Source organism: Zootermopsis nevadensis, unplaced genomic scaffold (genome assembly GCF_977971745.1).
Source record: "Zootermopsis nevadensis isolate Lab colony 2312 unplaced genomic scaffold, Znev_1.0 Znev_ptg000032l, whole genome shotgun sequence".
Lineage (NCBI taxonomy): Eukaryota > Metazoa > Arthropoda > Insecta > Blattodea > Termopsidae > Zootermopsis > Zootermopsis nevadensis.
The window spans coordinates 3,304,871-3,322,658 of record NW_028259164.1 but is presented as its reverse complement, the minus strand read 5'-3'; the positions used below and the strand labels follow the sequence as shown (position 1 = coordinate 3,322,658).

The following is a 17,788-nucleotide window of genomic DNA, read 5'->3' as shown; positions in this document are numbered from 1 at the left end:
TCGTTAATCGTCGCGTGGGATGAGGCGTGACTGCCCTTTATTCCAGGATTCCAAGACTGTGCAAATATGTTCCACAATTACGCGGATCTTTCCACATTTCCTGAAAATAATAGTTTTCTGTGACTTGCAGATTATCCCATAAAGTTAAAGTTTAATGCAGGTTGAGACGGTACACCATCGTACGGAAGGCATGCAGAATTATATCGGTAATGCAGATTTCTGCTCTTACTACTCTTTGGGAGGTAGGCGGTCCGAGTGACCTCTGCGACGTCTCTGCACTGACATCGGTTTCCGCTTGTCCAGGAAAGTTGGTTTTCCCTCATTATTTATTCGAACAGAGCAAAACCAAACCTAATCCAACGTAAACTGAGCTAACCTAACCTAACCTAACCCAACCTAACATAACCTAAGCTAACCTAAGCTAACCTAACCTAAGCTAATCTAACCCAATCTGTACTAACCTAACCTAAGCTAACCTAACCTAACCCAACCTAACCTAACTTAAGCTAAGGTAACCTAACCTAAGCTAACCTAAGCTAATCTAACCCAATCTGTACTAACCTAACCTAAGCTAACCTAACCTAAGCTAATCTAACCCAATATGTACTAACCTAACGAAACCTTACCTAACCCAACCCTATCTTACCTTTCCTAACCTAACCTAACGTAACGCAATAGTCCATTGTTGTCGAAAAATGTCCAGACATGTTGCACGGTGTAATAATGCTTATTGGTCATATGGTTCGTCGGATTGCCATATCTTCCTCTGGCACGCGTTTTCAAGACGTCACAGCAATCGCTGTTCTTTTAGGCAGGGCTGCTCCGGAGCCAGGAAGCTTCCTCGGATCCACGTGTCGTCAGACCGGCCGGATCAATACCGCCAGCCGTGACGGTTTGGCGTCAGCCACGTCCCGACCCTGCGCTTATGATTCGCTGATCGTTTAAACCGCGAAAACTCTCAGATGAAAGACAGACTACAGCGCTGCTTCGGAAACTGACGGCCAAAAAATTTTCCACAATTTTATGGAACCCGAAAATATATTATCGTGTTTACAAGAGCCCGCTATCTGCCCCCATCTTGAGCCACGTATATCCACTCCGCAGTCCCTCAGCCCATTTTATTAACATTCATTTTAATATTATCTTCCCTTCCACACCCAGGTTTTGCAAGTGGTCTCTTGTCCATAGAATTCGTCCAAGTATGAGGTTGTGTTTAACATTATTTATATTTATTTATATCGGTTTTTTACGCTAATGAGTTGTTGCCCCCCCCCCCCCCCCCCTGACCAAACTTCTAGGTAGAGGACCACGCTTTATAACCTGAAGGCGCGCCAGAGTCCCGGTCAACATGGCAGGCTTGCGTAACACGTTGAAGTTCTTCGTTTCTAATCAAGTTCTTTAAATGCTGTTGGACATTATTCTCGATTTTAATGCGATATTTATTGGCTAATTATGACGAACAGTCACGCGTTAAAAATGTTATGTTCCGCGAAATTTTCTCTTTCCGTAATACAAAGTGAAGACTTTGTAAATTGTTCTCAGGTTTTTTCACACAAAATCTTGGGCAATTTGCTCTGATCTACGTAACGTCGTATTTACCCATTCTCCAGCTAATTATTCAAATGAATCTGTTTTGCGCCGAGTTTGTACCTTGATACTGATATATTTTATTATATTTATATGAATTTATGTATTTTCATTGTAATATTGTTAACGTTTACACAAACCTACCAGCAAAATAATGTCTGCCACAGAGAAAGTTTTTGTGGCAGAACTGTGGAAAAAGTACTCGTCACTAAACTGATACTGTATTCCTGCTTATATTATATTTATTATTATTATTAGTAGTAGTAGTAATAGTAGTAACCAGCAGCAGCGCCGGAAGTTGGCTCCATGGCTGTGAAACTGAGTCGAGCAAACAGACGCCTCGTTGCAAATTAAGGCCAAGAGCAATTGAGCGAGATAACTCAAACATCTGCGCAAACAGACACCACTTGTGGCTCACCTGTTTGTTTGATTCCTTGTGATTCGCATCGAATTTCATTACCTTCTTTTCAAATTCACTTCGTATCATCACGTTAACATGTTTGGTTTGTGGCGTCGTGATGTGCAGATGCCTGTCTTTCGCGACAACTTCACGAACCAGCTGAGATTTGAGGTTCTCACGGCTTCATGTATGAATATTACTGCCTTAAGGTCTGAAGATAAATCAGTCTGTTCCTCCAAAACGTAGATGTTTACTTACACGCGTTCCTATCGAGACGTCACGAATACGCTTCGGACAAAAAATTCATGCGATAATCCTCTTTTGGGATACGCAGGCGCAAATGGAAAGATGATATTAAAATGGGCCTTTGTAAAATAGATTACGAAGGTGTGATTACTCTTGTGCTGGTTGAAAGTTGCGGCCTGCGACCAGCTTCTGTGAGCACGGTGATGAACATTTGGGTTTTAACGAAGACCGTGAACTTCGGAAAGAGGGAGTTGTTGAAAAACTCTGAACTAGTCGGCGCTTGCGTCAGAAAAATGTGACGTGTGAGTTTTGCAACTGCGAATGGCTGTGCTGTTATGAGCTGCTTTAATTGACAGATTTGTGCCGTCTCATCCCCTGCAAGGCCTCGTGCGGCCTCAAGGACTTACCTCCTGTAGCACATCAGATACGCTAGAGCCCCGATGGGTTCAGAACTGGCAGAGAATATCACTCGAGTGATGATTCGCCCTTCTTTATCAAGGAACGCGTAGTCCGTTTGCCCTGGGACCTATCCCATTCATGCATTGCAGGCCTACGCGTCTGCTGAAAAAGGCCTGTAGTCGCGTTGTGTTCAGGATGAGGCAAAATTTCAGGTTCTCACGGCCACTGGAGGCAAGATGGCTGTTGTCTGGAGCTCTGCACCGTATTGCCGTGTAGATATTGACCGCCTCCATCATCAGGACGATATGTTCAGCTGTGTTGACCATTCTTCCGCCTCGCACGGTCAGGAGGCTTGAAGGTGTAGGCTGTTGGCCTGATGCCTGCCTTGCCGATGACCTGTGATTCGCTGGTGATCTGCTTGCACTTTGAACAGGTGGAAGTCTACCCTTTATTTTTATCAGCTGTTGAAGTTAAGTCTTCAACAGCCCAACGAAATGCAGAGAGCTTGTTTTTAGATTCTGTCTGCTGTCACTCAACAGCAATTCGGACACTCGGCGACATCGCCAGTAGGTGTTCTGAAAGTGCGTAGTTGCCAGCAGCAACGTGATGCCGATATTAACAGCAAAGTAAAGCCGGCTAAAGACGAGCGCCTTTGCATACCTCACCGGATTCTTGCTGTCCACAGCTGTGACATTCTCTTCCTGTACAATATTTATTCTTATAACTGCAAATCTACTTCTTCCCTCTCCTCCCCTCTTTGCACTTGCATTTTGCTGATTTTCTTCCTTCAATCGCATCTTCAATGCGTTGACTCGTGAACCAGAACGCAACTGTCACTTTCCCGCTCCCGGAAGGAACTGCATGACTCACTGATAATAAACCTCGTCATTTAGAGTTTAAAAATAATTATACCGCCAAATTAAAATGTTTAACTCAATAACCCAGCTCTCGCCAAAATAACATTGAAGAATTCAATCCGTACCGCGAAGAAAACACAACACTTCACCATTACAAAGATCATCTGGTTAACCCTTTGAAGCCGAAGCTCGTATAAATATTACGCAAGAATTCAGTCCGTACCGCGAAGAAGACACAACGCTTCACCATTACAAAGATCATCTGGTTAACCCTTTGAAGCCGAAGCTCGTATAAATATTACGTAAGAATTCAGTCCGTACCGCGAAGAAAACACAACGCTTCACCATTACAAAGATCAACTGGTTAACGCTGTTCAAAGAAATAATCGCTGTTTACAGTGAGAATTAATACGAAAGCTATAAATACAGAATGTTTAGTTGGACGTATAATTCTTATGTTTACATAGACCATACACGTTTTGTCATGGATTTGGTACATCATCGCAAGAAACATAAGTTATGCGTCCGGGATTCGAACCGGATAGCTTCCTAACGCAAGTCCAGCGTTCTGCGCGTTGGAACTGCCTCGTCCACAGCAGTTTTTTAGTGGACGGTCTAACGCAAGCTGTAGACACAGTAAACAGTAATAATGGATTCACATGCGAGTCATAACGAGTAGATAAACTGATATGAACACAATCAAGTAGTAATTTTGTCGTCAGGTCTAAGTGAACGGAGGACGTGGGCCGTGTTAGTGAAACACAAATGTCCTTTGTCGCATTTATAACAGAAACACAAGCTTTTAAAAATATACAGGGGCATACCTGTTTTGAACGAACTAGTTAAATTGAGAATAACGTTTTCAAATACGTTAATGAACTTTACGTGTATTGAAACTAATGTTTAAGGTTAAATAAATCAGTTATACTGGTGCAACGTTCATTGGCTGCTCACTGATAAAGTATGGAGGACATAATTTTGTTGTTAAATTAGAAGCAAGCTGAGCTTGAAATACGGATTTGACACTTTGCCATGAAAATAACCAGTTTTTTTTTTAAATTTTAAGCATAATGGTAACTATATGTACCACTTTATTTGGCAATCACTAATTCTGCGTTTTACAAAAAATAAAGTTTTTGTTGATTTCATTCGATTCTGAAAATGATCAGCGATCATTTCCCTAAACAGCAAAATTATATATTTTTAATGGTGACGGGTTCTGTTTTCTTTTCGGTACGGACTGAATTCGTAAATAATACTTAGACGATCTCCGGCTTCAGAGGGCTAAATCCGCTGATTATCAAGGCCCAAAAGGCTGTTGCCTCTCTGCCTGGTCCAGACTAGACTTCGCTCAGTGTCGAGGCAACACCCAGGCATTGCAAATGAGCGCTAAACGAAGTGTGTACAGAGCGTGGCTCAGGCCTTATTATCAGCTGCTTCAAACTGAGTACCACGGAGTCTGCCTTCTGAGACAGTTTACGAAGGGGCATTGAGGTTTCTTGCCGTCCTGTCGTTTTGATGGCCTGTTATTTCGAAAGACGCAGTGCTCGCAGAACAGTCTGTGATTCTCCTCTCTTCATGTTAGATTCTTTCTCCCTCCTGATAAATCCCTGCTCGTTTATCCAATTATCCAGGTCTGTATTTGCAAAACAGTGAGTTACTTCGTCCCCTTTATGTTTCCAGTAGGATTGTCTAAGGGATTGAGGGGTTAATACCCCCATAGAAATGTTCTCTGAATTTGTATTGCAGGGCAGGGGTTGCGTTAAAATAAGTTGTAAAATAATTAGCAGATTGGAGTAGGCGTGGGGGACCTGGGAATTACGCGTGTCGGGCGATGGAATTACACAGGTCCTTAAATGCGTACGCTGACTGACGGGTCAGGCGAGTAAGTGATGACCTGGGCGGCTGTCGGGGTCAGTGAGTGCCGAAATAATTGGCTGTAGACTAACTTCTTTGTATAACGCAGACCTTATTACATGATAATGTTATCCCCCTCTCCTCCGTTTCCTCACAGCCTCAGACGCTGCTCAGTGGACGCGTTGAAGTTCTCTATGTCTGGTGCGGGCCGTCGCCTCACGGAGGACGTAATGTCGGTGCTTAGGTGCACTTACTTCGTGTGAATTGTTATAATTTGAGGGTGGCTGTTGTACGGCTTGTAATCTGGTGAAAAATTTGTCGACGTTTCAACAGTACTTGTTGCTTCCATCATCAGGGCGATGGGCATGGAAGCAGCAAGTATTTATGAAACGTAAGTAAACTTCTGTCAGACTACACGGCGCTACAACCCAGAAGACGGTTAACTTCATGCTCGTCGCCATGAGAACCTGAAATCGCATATAATTTACGTGTTTTTCCAGTGTTTATTGATTTTGTCTTCAGGCATCTGCTGTTGAGTGTCCAGTTGACGTGTGTCCACGGCGAGCATCAGGATCTACGATGATCGCGAAACAGCGCGGGGCGCGTTTGGAAATTTCCAACGCTCGTTACTAACAGACTGTTTATTATTCTCGGGTGAGGAGTAAATTTTCAGTAATTACGAATTAAGCAAGGGCCTTGAATGGCGTTTCTTGTACGAGGGCAGAGCGGGACATCTGGTGGCCGGTGGACAGAGTTACGAGCCAGACACCTGTCAGCGCTCTGCGAATTCGTTAACGGGACGAGACTCGTTTGCATTGCGCCGATAATTAAGAGCTTTCCCCCCCCCCCCCCCACCACCACCACCACCAAGCACTAATTCTCTCTGATTCAGTTAAATAACTCCAAGACGAGATCCGATTTTTATTAGACTTAATGTTTGAATAACAATTCGGAAATGTAATTTCAAAATTCTCTTCTAATCCATATGCGATCTGCGTCCCGAGACCCCGATTAAGTCTTTCGCTCAACTTCACAGACAAGAATTGCAGGAGTTTATGCAACAGTGGGCTAAGTGTCGTCAGTGCAGAAGTTCTGTTTGCCTGATTGCTGTGCCATCTGTTGACATGAACGTAACTAAACTTATGTTCCAAGTTTTGCCCTTGTGGAGCGTAGAAAACGTAAAACGTCATGTCATCACCTTCATAGTACGCTACCTTGAAATAGGTCAGAACCTCCTCCTTACAGATCTTTACCATTCACGGTCTTCTTCATGTCATAGTGGCCATTACGTACAGCTAGGCTAAGCATTTCATCCTGCGACGTTTGTCATTGCTTTTAAAAGTCGATAATTTGTGATGGTGATAAGCAGTGGAAGGTAGGAATTAAAAGTATGGCTTATTTATGCGCTGGTATTTGGAGAAACTTCGCTGAGCGACTACTGAATTTTATTGTCTGTAGAGAAACAGGTGGATCGAAGTTTTGAAAGTTATGTGACCCAGATCCGTCAATTTTTAACCTCCCCGCAACGTCGGTTTGATAAAACTGAGCCGGACTCCCCCATCAGAACAGTTAGCCCCCCCCCCCCCCCCCCCCCCGCCCTCGCCCCTCGAACAGAAAGAAGTACGAGGCCAAAGTCTCGGCTTGGGACTCCCCGATATCTTATAGTTGATATGTCGCCTTTAAATAACCCGCGGATAATCGTAATATTTCAAGTTTATCCACGGCTGCTCTGGTGATATTGTGCCGTGATGTCGCCATCCCGATGATGGAAGCAGTAAGAACCTTTGAAACGTCGTTTGCCTTCTACGGAAGTGCACAGCGCAAAAACCCCAAAATGGGTGTGAACATTTTTTTTCAAAAAAATAGTTTTCGCGCTACGACTTAATTTTTGATTGAGCTGTTTTTATGGTTCTGAAACGTCTTCAACGTAAGTGTCTTAGTGGAAAAATTAGTCCAGGTTCATCTATTACTATTTTGATTTTGAAGTTGTGAACACAGAAAGGCCGTGCAAACTGAAAAGTATGACAGATCGATTCTCGGCTGTGGTACTAGGGACATTCTGACGTAAACTTATCGATAATTTCCACCCCGTCTGAAAGCGCCTCCTTCGAGAGCAAAGCCTCGCAGACACTGTGTTAATTAGCGAGCTCAGTGCTAACAGCTGGTCACGTTTACGGCCCACTGTAATCCAAACACCGAGCGCTCACCCCAATATTGCAGTTCTAAATCCCGCGCGATAACCGGCAAGAGTCCGTAATCTGCCGCACACCGCACCCCAATAAACCCACCCCTCCGCGTCATTGTCACGGACTCACCCACCACCTCACACGTCTCACTACAGAGCTCCAAGCCCCTCGGGGCCCACGCCACACTCTCTCCAAGTCTTCCTCTCTCGCACCGAACGCTGATTCCTTTCCGTTGTTTTCCTCCGACCTGATGATGGAGGCTGAGAACACTTCTGAAACGACGGTGACCGGGATATCTTTGTCTATTGCCTACAGCGAATGATTCTCGTCGTGACTCTTCGGAATCTTAGAACACAACACGTCTTTAAAACTCGATTGGAGATTTGTTTTTGCTTCGCGTCTGGTGATGTGGTTTTGTGTGGCAAATTGATAAAGGACGTCGCTTCGAGGTGCCTTAATTTAAGCCACAATCGATCCAGCCCCTTCTTAAGTACTAATGTTCTCACCAACATGGCCGCCCCAATATGACTTCGTCTCTATTAGCACAGAACAAATATAAAGACATTAAGGTGCATTAGAAGCTTATGGCCCGCCACGCACAGTACAAATCACTAAGATAAATCAACAGTGGATCTCTGACTAGAAACAAATTACGTGGACCCACGAAAACGAAGTTAATTATGATTTTTAATACAAGGACAAATTTACTACAATCTCGGTCTGTGTCACATGAAAAAGTTTCATCAGGGTACCCTGGTGATGGAAGACGGTAATCGCATCGGAGAGGTCCGTCAGCTTCCGCCAGACTCAACGGTGCAAAGTCCCGAAAGACGGTCAGGTCATGCTTGTCGCCGCCAGAACCTGAAATGTCTCCAGGGTAACTTGTGACTCTCTGCAACAACAGATTATGCACGTACGATGCGTTGAAACCAGGGCATGTGACCTTAACTGCTGCATATTCGCGCAGATAAGAGGTCGCGGAGCGAGATAGCTGGCACGTGTGAGGGGTCCTCCGCCCTCAGTCTGACTCATTAACATCTTCATGGTTTTAACAACGCTTTTCAGTTGCTTAGGTTACACAGTGTCGTAATTTGTGGGTCTAAACGATACTAATTTATGTATATAAAGTGAATCGTTCGCGGCGAAAGAAATTGATGGAAGACTCACTTGTTACAAGCCACGTCAGGTGGCTGAATGGTGAATGAACCATTTCTTCCGCCAACGTTTCGAGAGCCATCTCTGCTTCCATCTTCAGGGCAGCTGCCAAACTAAACTGGTCCTATGTAGCGCGCTCGCCGAGGGGAACTGGGTTGGCGGAAGAAATGGTTCATTCACCATTCACCTGACGTGGCTTGTTACCCGAGAGTCTTTTATCGATATTAATTTAATTCAAGGCAGGGGGTAGCTGTTTGAATCAGTGATTTACATTTGAATCATAACATTGAGAATTTTGGGTTTGTTTTTCATGTCGAAATCATTACATGATGGTAGTATTCTTTTCGCATTGGTCACAGAATGGAGCTTTTATTGTTTGTTTGTTCGTTTGTTTAGACTTACTGATGTAACAGAATCGTTTCAGTATGTTGATTAAAGTGTGAACAAGAAACGAATAAGATTCGTACGTATGAGGATCGATCGATCCATCCATCCATCCATCCATCCATTCATCAGAATGCCAGTCAGTCCGTGCCGTGGGCTCCTTGCTTGTTCAGCTGTGAGATCTCTTTCCACAAGCCGGGAAAGGAAAACAAGAATGCAGGTTGCGAGCTTGTACCGCGTAGAAAACACAAACACTGACTATTCTTCTCCTTCTTCTTACTCTGGTTTTTGCTGCAGCTGACACATACTTCTAAGGTTCCTGTAGGATCGGCGTGCAACGGGGCTGGTTTCTCTTGATAGTGCGGTTTCTGGATCTCCGTGGCTCTCGTGTCGTAGCACAGCTGATTGAGGAGGGGGGGGGCAAAGACACGCATTAACGCAGTCGGATTTGAGGTTCCCACTGCCCTGATGATGGAGGCAACAAAGACCTCCGAAACGTTGGTAAACTTCTACCAGACTTCGCGTCGTTACAACACAGCGGTTGAGTGGTTAGCACTCCCGCTTCGTATTCGGTGGGTCCCGATTTCAAATCTCAGCTTGATGGGTTTTTTCGTGGTTTTGCTCGGTCCCCCCACGCGAATGCTCCAATTTATTGTCCGCCAATTCTCCCATAATTCAACTCTGTAGACCTGCAGTAAAGCACGTGCTAAGTGCCGCGCTGTGTTATTCAGAGACCAAACATTTGAATCAGAACAGTGAGCAGACTGGGTCTGTTTATGATGATTATAAGTCCGCACCGACATACACACTCGGTCAATGTTTCATTGGCCACAAAGTGGAGCGTCGAACGTAAGCAAGAAACAAATACGATACTGAACGAACGTTTCTGTCAGGAAAATACGAACCACGTTTATCAGGTTGTGATAACGAGACTTAATTTTATCACTGACTGCATTTAATCTGGCCTTGCTAGGAGTCTAATTAAAACAAGTTATGCACGTTCATGATCGTTTGGTATTTCCATCTGCGTCGTCACTTCGCACGCTGTGCTCCAAACGCTGGATCGGCCACGGAAACATTTCTGAGTAAGTCACAATTGCAGGGGCTCGTGTGAGGATTAGAGGCGCTGTAAACTAGTTCTAAGTGACAGTTATGAAATCCTTGTCTTGAGAAGACGCTATAGAAAGCAGCCGAGCTGCGAAACAAACGCTAAGATTACGACAACAGGCGACAAGCTTATCCGTCGTTGCAGAAAAATAGTGGCTGTAGGTTTCCTGCAACTGCTGGGAATTCTCACACTTTCCTGTACTTTAACCCCCAGAATCCGAAGCTCGTCTAAATATTATTTAAGAAATCAGTCCGTACCGCGAAGAAAACACCACACTTCACCATTACAAAGATCAACTGGTTAATCCTTTGAATCCAAAGCTCGTATAAATATTACGTAAGAACTCAGTCCGTACCGCGAAGAAAACACTACACTTTACCATTACACAGATCAACTGGTTAACGCTGTTTAAGGAAATAATCGCTGTTTACAAGCAAAAATCGTACGAAACACATGAATATAAAATGGAGAGGTACTGACAGTTAAAGCAGGTGGTACATATAATTACCACTTCGCTTTAAAGGATTGTCCGATGGCATGATTGTAGAATATCTAAACGCGTCTATTGAAAATTATAATAAACATTTGCGGCATGATAGTAGAATGTAAGCTTCAGATTGAAGATTGAAGTCAACACGCCCCTCCATAAATGTGACGTCTCTTGAAGTAATTTGTACTAACGCAAATCCTTCTTACTAAGCACCAAAGATTTTAACGATGCTGTGTTATCTGCACAGATGAGGTGGGAAGATAATCATGAAGGCAAGGATTTCGAAGGAGGCGGCCATTTTCTAACGCAGAGACGAAAACCACGAAGATTCCATTCGTGATTGGAGCTCCTTTATCACTGCTAGGTAAGTGTTGTTTTATTTTATTTACCATTTAATTACGTCTACATGTTTTTGTATTGCCTTTGGATCACTGCGTTGTTTATTGCTTGTTTATCTGAACAGCTAGTTTACGTCATCCAGGTCTTGCGATTTGTGTCTAAGTGTTATAACGTGAAACTAAGTCGCTTTGAACACGCGCGTATTAATTTTAAAGTTCCAGCGACATCTTCTGACTCGAAAGCTCCATCAGAAATTTTATCTGCATCATTTCAGTTTATTTCAACGACGACAAACAACGTTCTCGAAACGTCGGTGTTCTCTTCATCAAACCACCTGACACGCCTGGCAGCCCGAGGAGAATTCATTATATTTTTTAATGTCGAGCTTTTGTGACGTCAGTTAGTCGGAGTTGATTAACTGTCATATGTTGGAAGAAGGCGATTATATATGACGTGTGTACATCGCAGTGGGCGATGCGTGGCCTGGCTATAAAATTATTATATACGTAAACAGCAGTTATCTCGAATTAACCTCTACCTGCTTAAGTAGGGTGCACGAGAGTTAATCTTACAACATTACATTACAGCTTGTTGCGTACGTCTTCAGGAAGAGTCGGTAAACCCATTACCTTGAATTAACTAGTGTTTGCCAAATCTAGCGCCTTTTATTGTCATTCTCCGTGTAACCACAAAGACATTTCTTCATTCTTATGGCAGGTAGACAGTCCATTGTTTTCCATGTAACTAGGAGACGTGAGGCGGCGAACATGAAGACTTGATCTCATGGCCTTCGTGGTGTAAAATGTGGCGACCGGTTTGAGCAAACACTTACTTCAAACACGGGGTGGCGAGAGAGTTCTAAGAACCGTCAAAGTTTTGAGGTCGTCCATGTTAGTACGTCGTAAAAAAAAAATAACAAATCTGTTGGAATCGGGCAGAGTAAGGCAAACAATACGATAGCCAAGCCGCTCAGAGCGAAAGCTCGTCTTCTCTATTTGCCTTTATTATGCAATGTATTAGCTGTGCTCCGTGGAGTGCGGTATGTTGTGCGTGGCTTTGTTTGAAATGTGAAATATTTCACAGAGGTTGAACCTCTGATAATTGTCAGCATCGCATTTCTTTTATTTTCTTGTTTCGTCCTCAGCTGAGTCTAGATATTAATACTTCCAAATGCTTCTTATGTGGTACGGATTCTTGAAAACTTAAACGCTGAATGTGATTCGTGGATTATACGGAGCTGATGTCAAACGACGGCCCCCTTAATATAGTCCACTGCCAGCATCTGATCTGATCCCTACGCCCACTCCCCAAACTCAGACTAGCAATAAAGTTGCCGCTCGTAGAGTGCGTTCGGGTTTAACTCCTCGTAACCTATTAGTGTTAACGCATCAACTGCTGAAGTTTCATAGAGTTGAATGACACGTGAACGTCTGAGGGGGTGGACCGAGGAAAGTCGGAAAAGTCGGAAAACAGGAAGACAAATTGCACCTCTGCTGATGAGCAACGTTTGTTGGTAATCTTTCAAAATTAAGTATGATAAGGCTCTCGGGAGAAACAGAAAGGTGTGCATAGAATTTTGATCTGGAACCATCAGGGGTTAAGCCTCTGTGGGACACCGAGGCGTGGATGGAAGGATAATATTAAAATGTTTATCAGACAAATAGGGTCTGAGGGTGTGGAATGGACTGATCTGGTTTAAGATCGTATCTAGTCGAGATTAACTGCCAAATTAAGATCCAAGATAAATTGTAGTAGTGACGAAAGAAGTGTTATCGGTGTTTGTAGCGTCCAATTGAAATTAAAAATCAAAAGTTGAAGTTCTGCTGTGTTTTACAAGCTTTTGTTTGGAATCTCCTCACACCTGTCGTAGAAACATTTTTTTTTTGGGAGGGGGGGGGGGTGCAGCCCGCAAAGCTCATGTAGCGGGTATAGGATTAAGATGTGCTGGTTACCCTCTTTTAAATTCGCCAGTGTTTTGTCTTCATTACCAATACATGACAGAACCCGGCCATGGGAACGACAAGTGTTCGGTCTCGAAGGTTATGAGGGAGTGGTCCTCCGGCTTCGCCCAGTGAAGCCTACGTTAATTGTGTGCCTGTGACGAAGCAGCCTCTGATTTTACAGGAAGTCTGCATTGTCTTCAGAGTACCTGCTGCAACATCCCGGGAAGAAGCCATCTTCGTACTCTAGCGTTTACTTGGAAGAACTACGCGAAATTGACTGCGAACGTCAAGAGGTTTTTGAATGAGGTTCGGCAGTGCTGGACAGCACCCCCCCCCCCCCGTTTCGATGGTTTCTTTGTCATACTTGATGGGGGTTTAAATTCGACTTTACTGCGATGGTTATTAGCAAGTGTCAACATATTTAAATAATTTAAAATCATGATTAAATTAATGAAATTTGAGGTTCTCAAGGTGGTGAATAAGTCGACTTCGATTCTTGTATGGTGTTTAAACCGAGTCTTGTGAACTGAACGGCCGGGGATCTATTCCCTTCAGAGTCGTTGAAAATGTTCTTTTAATTGTCTCATTAAGAGTCCTCATGACGTGCACAGCGCCGTATGTCCGCCGATGGTTTCATTAAAAGTGTGCGGAGTGTCGTTAAAACTTGTGTAGCTTAAAGCTAACTGCTCACATCTGATGCTAGAAATACGTTTAATTGTGGCCAAATTTACTCCCGAGTTTAGTTGTAAAATATACAGCAATTTTGAAGGCAGGAGTGTGGATTTCTGGGTTATGAAGCTGTGTACTCTTGTAGGAGGCTATCAGCGTTTCCGAGGGTCTTCAGGGTAGCGGTCGGATGGTCGGAGGTTCGGGGAAACCACAGCCGAAACGTCGTTCTCCAGAGCTCGGCAGGCGCAGGAACGAAACCCTCCAGACAGTGGCGTTGGGCAGGGTTCTGTCCACTCCAGGGGGACCCCCTTGCTGACAGCTGGCATCGGGCAGCATCTTTCTGCTGTCGGCACCAGTCGATAATTGGAGTGCTGATGTGTGGAGCGAGGGACGCGCTCCACCCCCACAGTTTGCAGTTCCATTCAATTATTCAATCCAATATACTCTCCCTGTCTGTCACTCGCTCGTGAGAACCCCCCGTGCTGTGTGGCCTGCCTAATATCAGAGTAAACCAAGTGACCGATTTGAACCGACTGAGGAAGAACCGTGCATTTGAGGGCTGGGAGATGGGATCTTCTGGGTTTTTAGGCCTGAAGATGGAAGCAGTATGTTCCTCCGAAACGCTGGTGTGCGGCAGAGAGTCTGCAGGCCCTGAAAGCTACAGGTCTTAGACCGTTAGAACTTAATGAAATACCTGCAACCGAATACCAGTGCATCTACAAGATTTATTGTTTTGAGAACAAAAACACGCTTTAGAACAATAACAACAGAGGAAAAATGATTTCAACGAACACAACTTGACCTTAGTGCCATCTTACACGTAACTTCATTACAGTGTTGCCAATTTTGATACCGAAATATAGCGGTAATCTTAAATATTATCCCATAAGTCTCGCAATTTAACAGCAAATAATCACTAATCAAAGAAAATCTGCCTCTTATATAGACAGGTCCATCTTACAGGCCTAAGACAGATAATAATCTTTAATTTGCCTGGAGGGACTGATAAAAAGAAGAACTGGTATTTATTAATATTTTAATCTAACTAATAAATTAATTTATTAACGAATGGGGGACGGAATGAGAGTTTTAAAGAATCACTTTGGGTTACTCGCGATTCGTCATAGGCAGTCGGTGTGGTCATTCTGCACCAGATGGCAGGTGTGGCGCACCACAATTATTAAATGCATCTCCTGTCAATCACCGGTAGCGTTTATTTTTATTGCACGGGCTGGCTGGATTACAGACAGACAGACAGACCGGGAGGGAGCCAGAGAGCTGAAGACGCCGGTCTCGCTGATACGCAGAATTAATCTCGCAATAAGCGTTCTGTCGCTCAAAACATTTCCTTCCGTCCTGTCTGCCAGCTGAACGTTCAAAGAATAGTGTGGGAGAAGCAGATGAAATGCGTGTTCTGACATCGGTTGCCTGTCATTTGATATTAATACACGAATTCTAAATTATTTTTGTCACGAAAAACTACGTGAATACGAGGCCAAAACAACAAGATTCAAAGTTCGCTTTGTAGCAGATTGAAGAATGTAGTTGTATTTTATAAACTATTAAAACGTAATCTTAAAAGCAAATTTCAAGCAAAACCGGTTAAATACTATTCTTGTACAGTTTAGCATTGAACTTCTTTGAAATATGTATCAGAATAGCCAATATTTGCAAAGAAATTATGATGTCTACTGCATCTTTGATTGCAAAGAAGTTTTACGAGTTGGTATTACAAAAATATTTGTTTAAACTTGTCACATTTCAGCGTAACTTTCGATGTTTCTTTATACAAACGTTGATTTTGGTTTTGTGCTGCATTTGTGGTTTCATGACGTATAAACTCTTCTGATTTCGAAATGAGCTTTTGATAATTTAATAATGTCTGGCCAAATGAATTTTGTAGACGTAATTTTGCTATCAGCAGAACACGAAGAGACACATTTACATGAAGTTACTTTCTGATTGAAGATTTCCGTCTTCTGGGTTGTTGCGCCGTGTAGTCTGGTAGATGTTAACCAACGTTTCAGAGGTCATACTGCCTCTGTCATCAGAGTATGAAGATTTCCGTCTCCTGGGTTGTTGCGCTGTGTAGTCTGGTAGATGTTAACCAACGTTTCAGGGGTCATACTGCCTCCATCATCAGGGCGATGATTATGAAGATTTCTGTCTTCTGGGTTGTTGCGCTGTGTAGTCTGGTCGATGTTAACCAACGTTTCAGAGGTCATACTGCCTCCGTCATCAGAGTATGAAGATTTCCGTCTTCTGGGTTGTTGCGCTGTGTAGTCTGGTCGATGTTTACCAACGTTTCAGAGGTCATACTGCCTCCGTCATCAGAGTATGAAGATTTCTGTCTTCTGGGTTGTTGCGCTGTGTAGTCTGGTAGATGTTAACCAACGTTTCAGGGGTCATACTGCCTCCATCATCAGAGCGATCTACACAGCGCAACAACCCAGAAGACGGAAATCTTCATCCTCACCGCTGTGAGAACCTGAAGTCTTACAGACTTTCTGATTGCTTATTTTTAAGTCTAAACATTTGTTATTAGATTGGGAAATTCGTTACGTGACGTTTTAATTTCCAAATTTAGAACTTTAAACAGTGTGTATTTTATAACTTTACTTTTTTATTTGGAACATAGTTTCTTTTCATGCGCTGTGAATACATTCATTTTGTGAAGCGTATTTTAAAACAGCGAAAAGAATGTAATGATTTGCGATCCCAGTGGTGCACTGTGGTATTATATATGATTGTTTAGCGGTGAAAGTATTTTTATAATCAATATATGCAATGCATAACAGTTAAAATGTGAGCAAACACATATATTTAACCCCCAGCTGCGACCATAATAAACGTTATTGACTTGCAGCAAACATCTGTGTTTGCTGTGGCATTTATGTATTTTGTTGCTGAAAATCTCTGCATGGCTCAATTACAATACCGAAACGCCATCTTCATTAGAGTAGAAACACGAATATATTTTTTAATAGAAAAACATTTGCTTAGCACGTAGCGTCTTGTAAAGTGACGGCGGAATATGGGGTGCTGTGATTGCTTCCCGAGGCAGGGATTGGCGCAGACACGTGCCACGTGCTGATCCCCCATTAGAAGTGAAATATAAACTTCTAGAGCTTTAATTAAAATCGTCGAATAGGCGCGAATGAGAATGCATTGTGAAAATTAAGAGCGGGATAAATTCAGGAATGTTTTTCAATGTTTTCCCGTCTGCGGTCTGAAAACGCGATGATTGAAGTGCGTCGTACAAAATTATAATTTTGCCTGTTTTTTTTATGAGTGAGAGATTCGGTCTCTCACAAAGAACGGGTGTTTCCGATCAGGGTACTGAGGAAAATATTTTGACATAGGAAGAATGAAATGTCAGGTAAGTGGTGAAGAACACTTAATGAGAATCTTAATTGGTCTCGCTCGACATCCAAATATTATTAGGATGGTTAAATCGAGAAGAATTAGATTGGCGGGCATGTAGCACGGATTATCAAGATGAAAAATGCGTAATACAGCATTTCTGGTTTTTAAAGGCCTGAAGAGAAGAGATCGCTCGAAAGATCTAGGCATAGATGGAAAGATTATAGTAAATTGCATCTTAAGGAAATGGGATTGTTTGTACTGCAAGGATTTCTTGTTGACTGGAGATGATTTTTTTTTAATATTCGTAAAAAAATGAGTTTGTATTGTTTAGAAGCGTGTCTGGAGGCAGACATCTTGTACGCCGAGGTTTAAGCCATTTCGTTAGACGAGTCGGTGCACTTGAGGAACTGAGACTTGGTTCAGTTGTGGTTCTTAATCCAGTGGAACATTATTCTTTAATTAAGTGTATTTTAAAATGTCCGGCTTCACTAGAAGCGGAAACTGGATTAAAGTATCGATTATAACAATCGATTGTGGAGCCGTAATTAAATCTGCCAGTTACAAATTTGCGTTTTGTTAGTAAACATGAGCGTTAATTACGCGCACAATAGCGGCACGTAATTGTGACAAATGGCTTTGTTGACATAGCCCGGGGACCGAACCAACGCACCTGCAACCCTGCGATCGCGAGCTGAGGACAAACTGATTAATTCATTACAGCAAGCAGACCCCGGGAAGGACCCGTCCTCAGTCGGATTACGGTGTTTCATGGCGGACGAATATAACTCGACTACTGCAAGAA

General features: G+C 43.2%; 1 long non-coding RNA gene across 1 annotated transcript in view; it reads left to right on the top strand.

Annotated features, from left to right (window-relative positions):
• Window positions 1–17,788, top strand: part of LOC110836722 (uncharacterized) — a 133,531-nt gene that overhangs the window by 51,859 nt on the left and 63,884 nt on the right. Inside the window, exon 2 of the long non-coding RNA XR_015538096.1 lies at window positions 10,917–11,033. This is a non-coding gene — a long non-coding RNA (uncharacterized LOC110836722). The remainder of the gene's footprint in view (window positions 1–10,916; window positions 11,034–17,788) is intronic.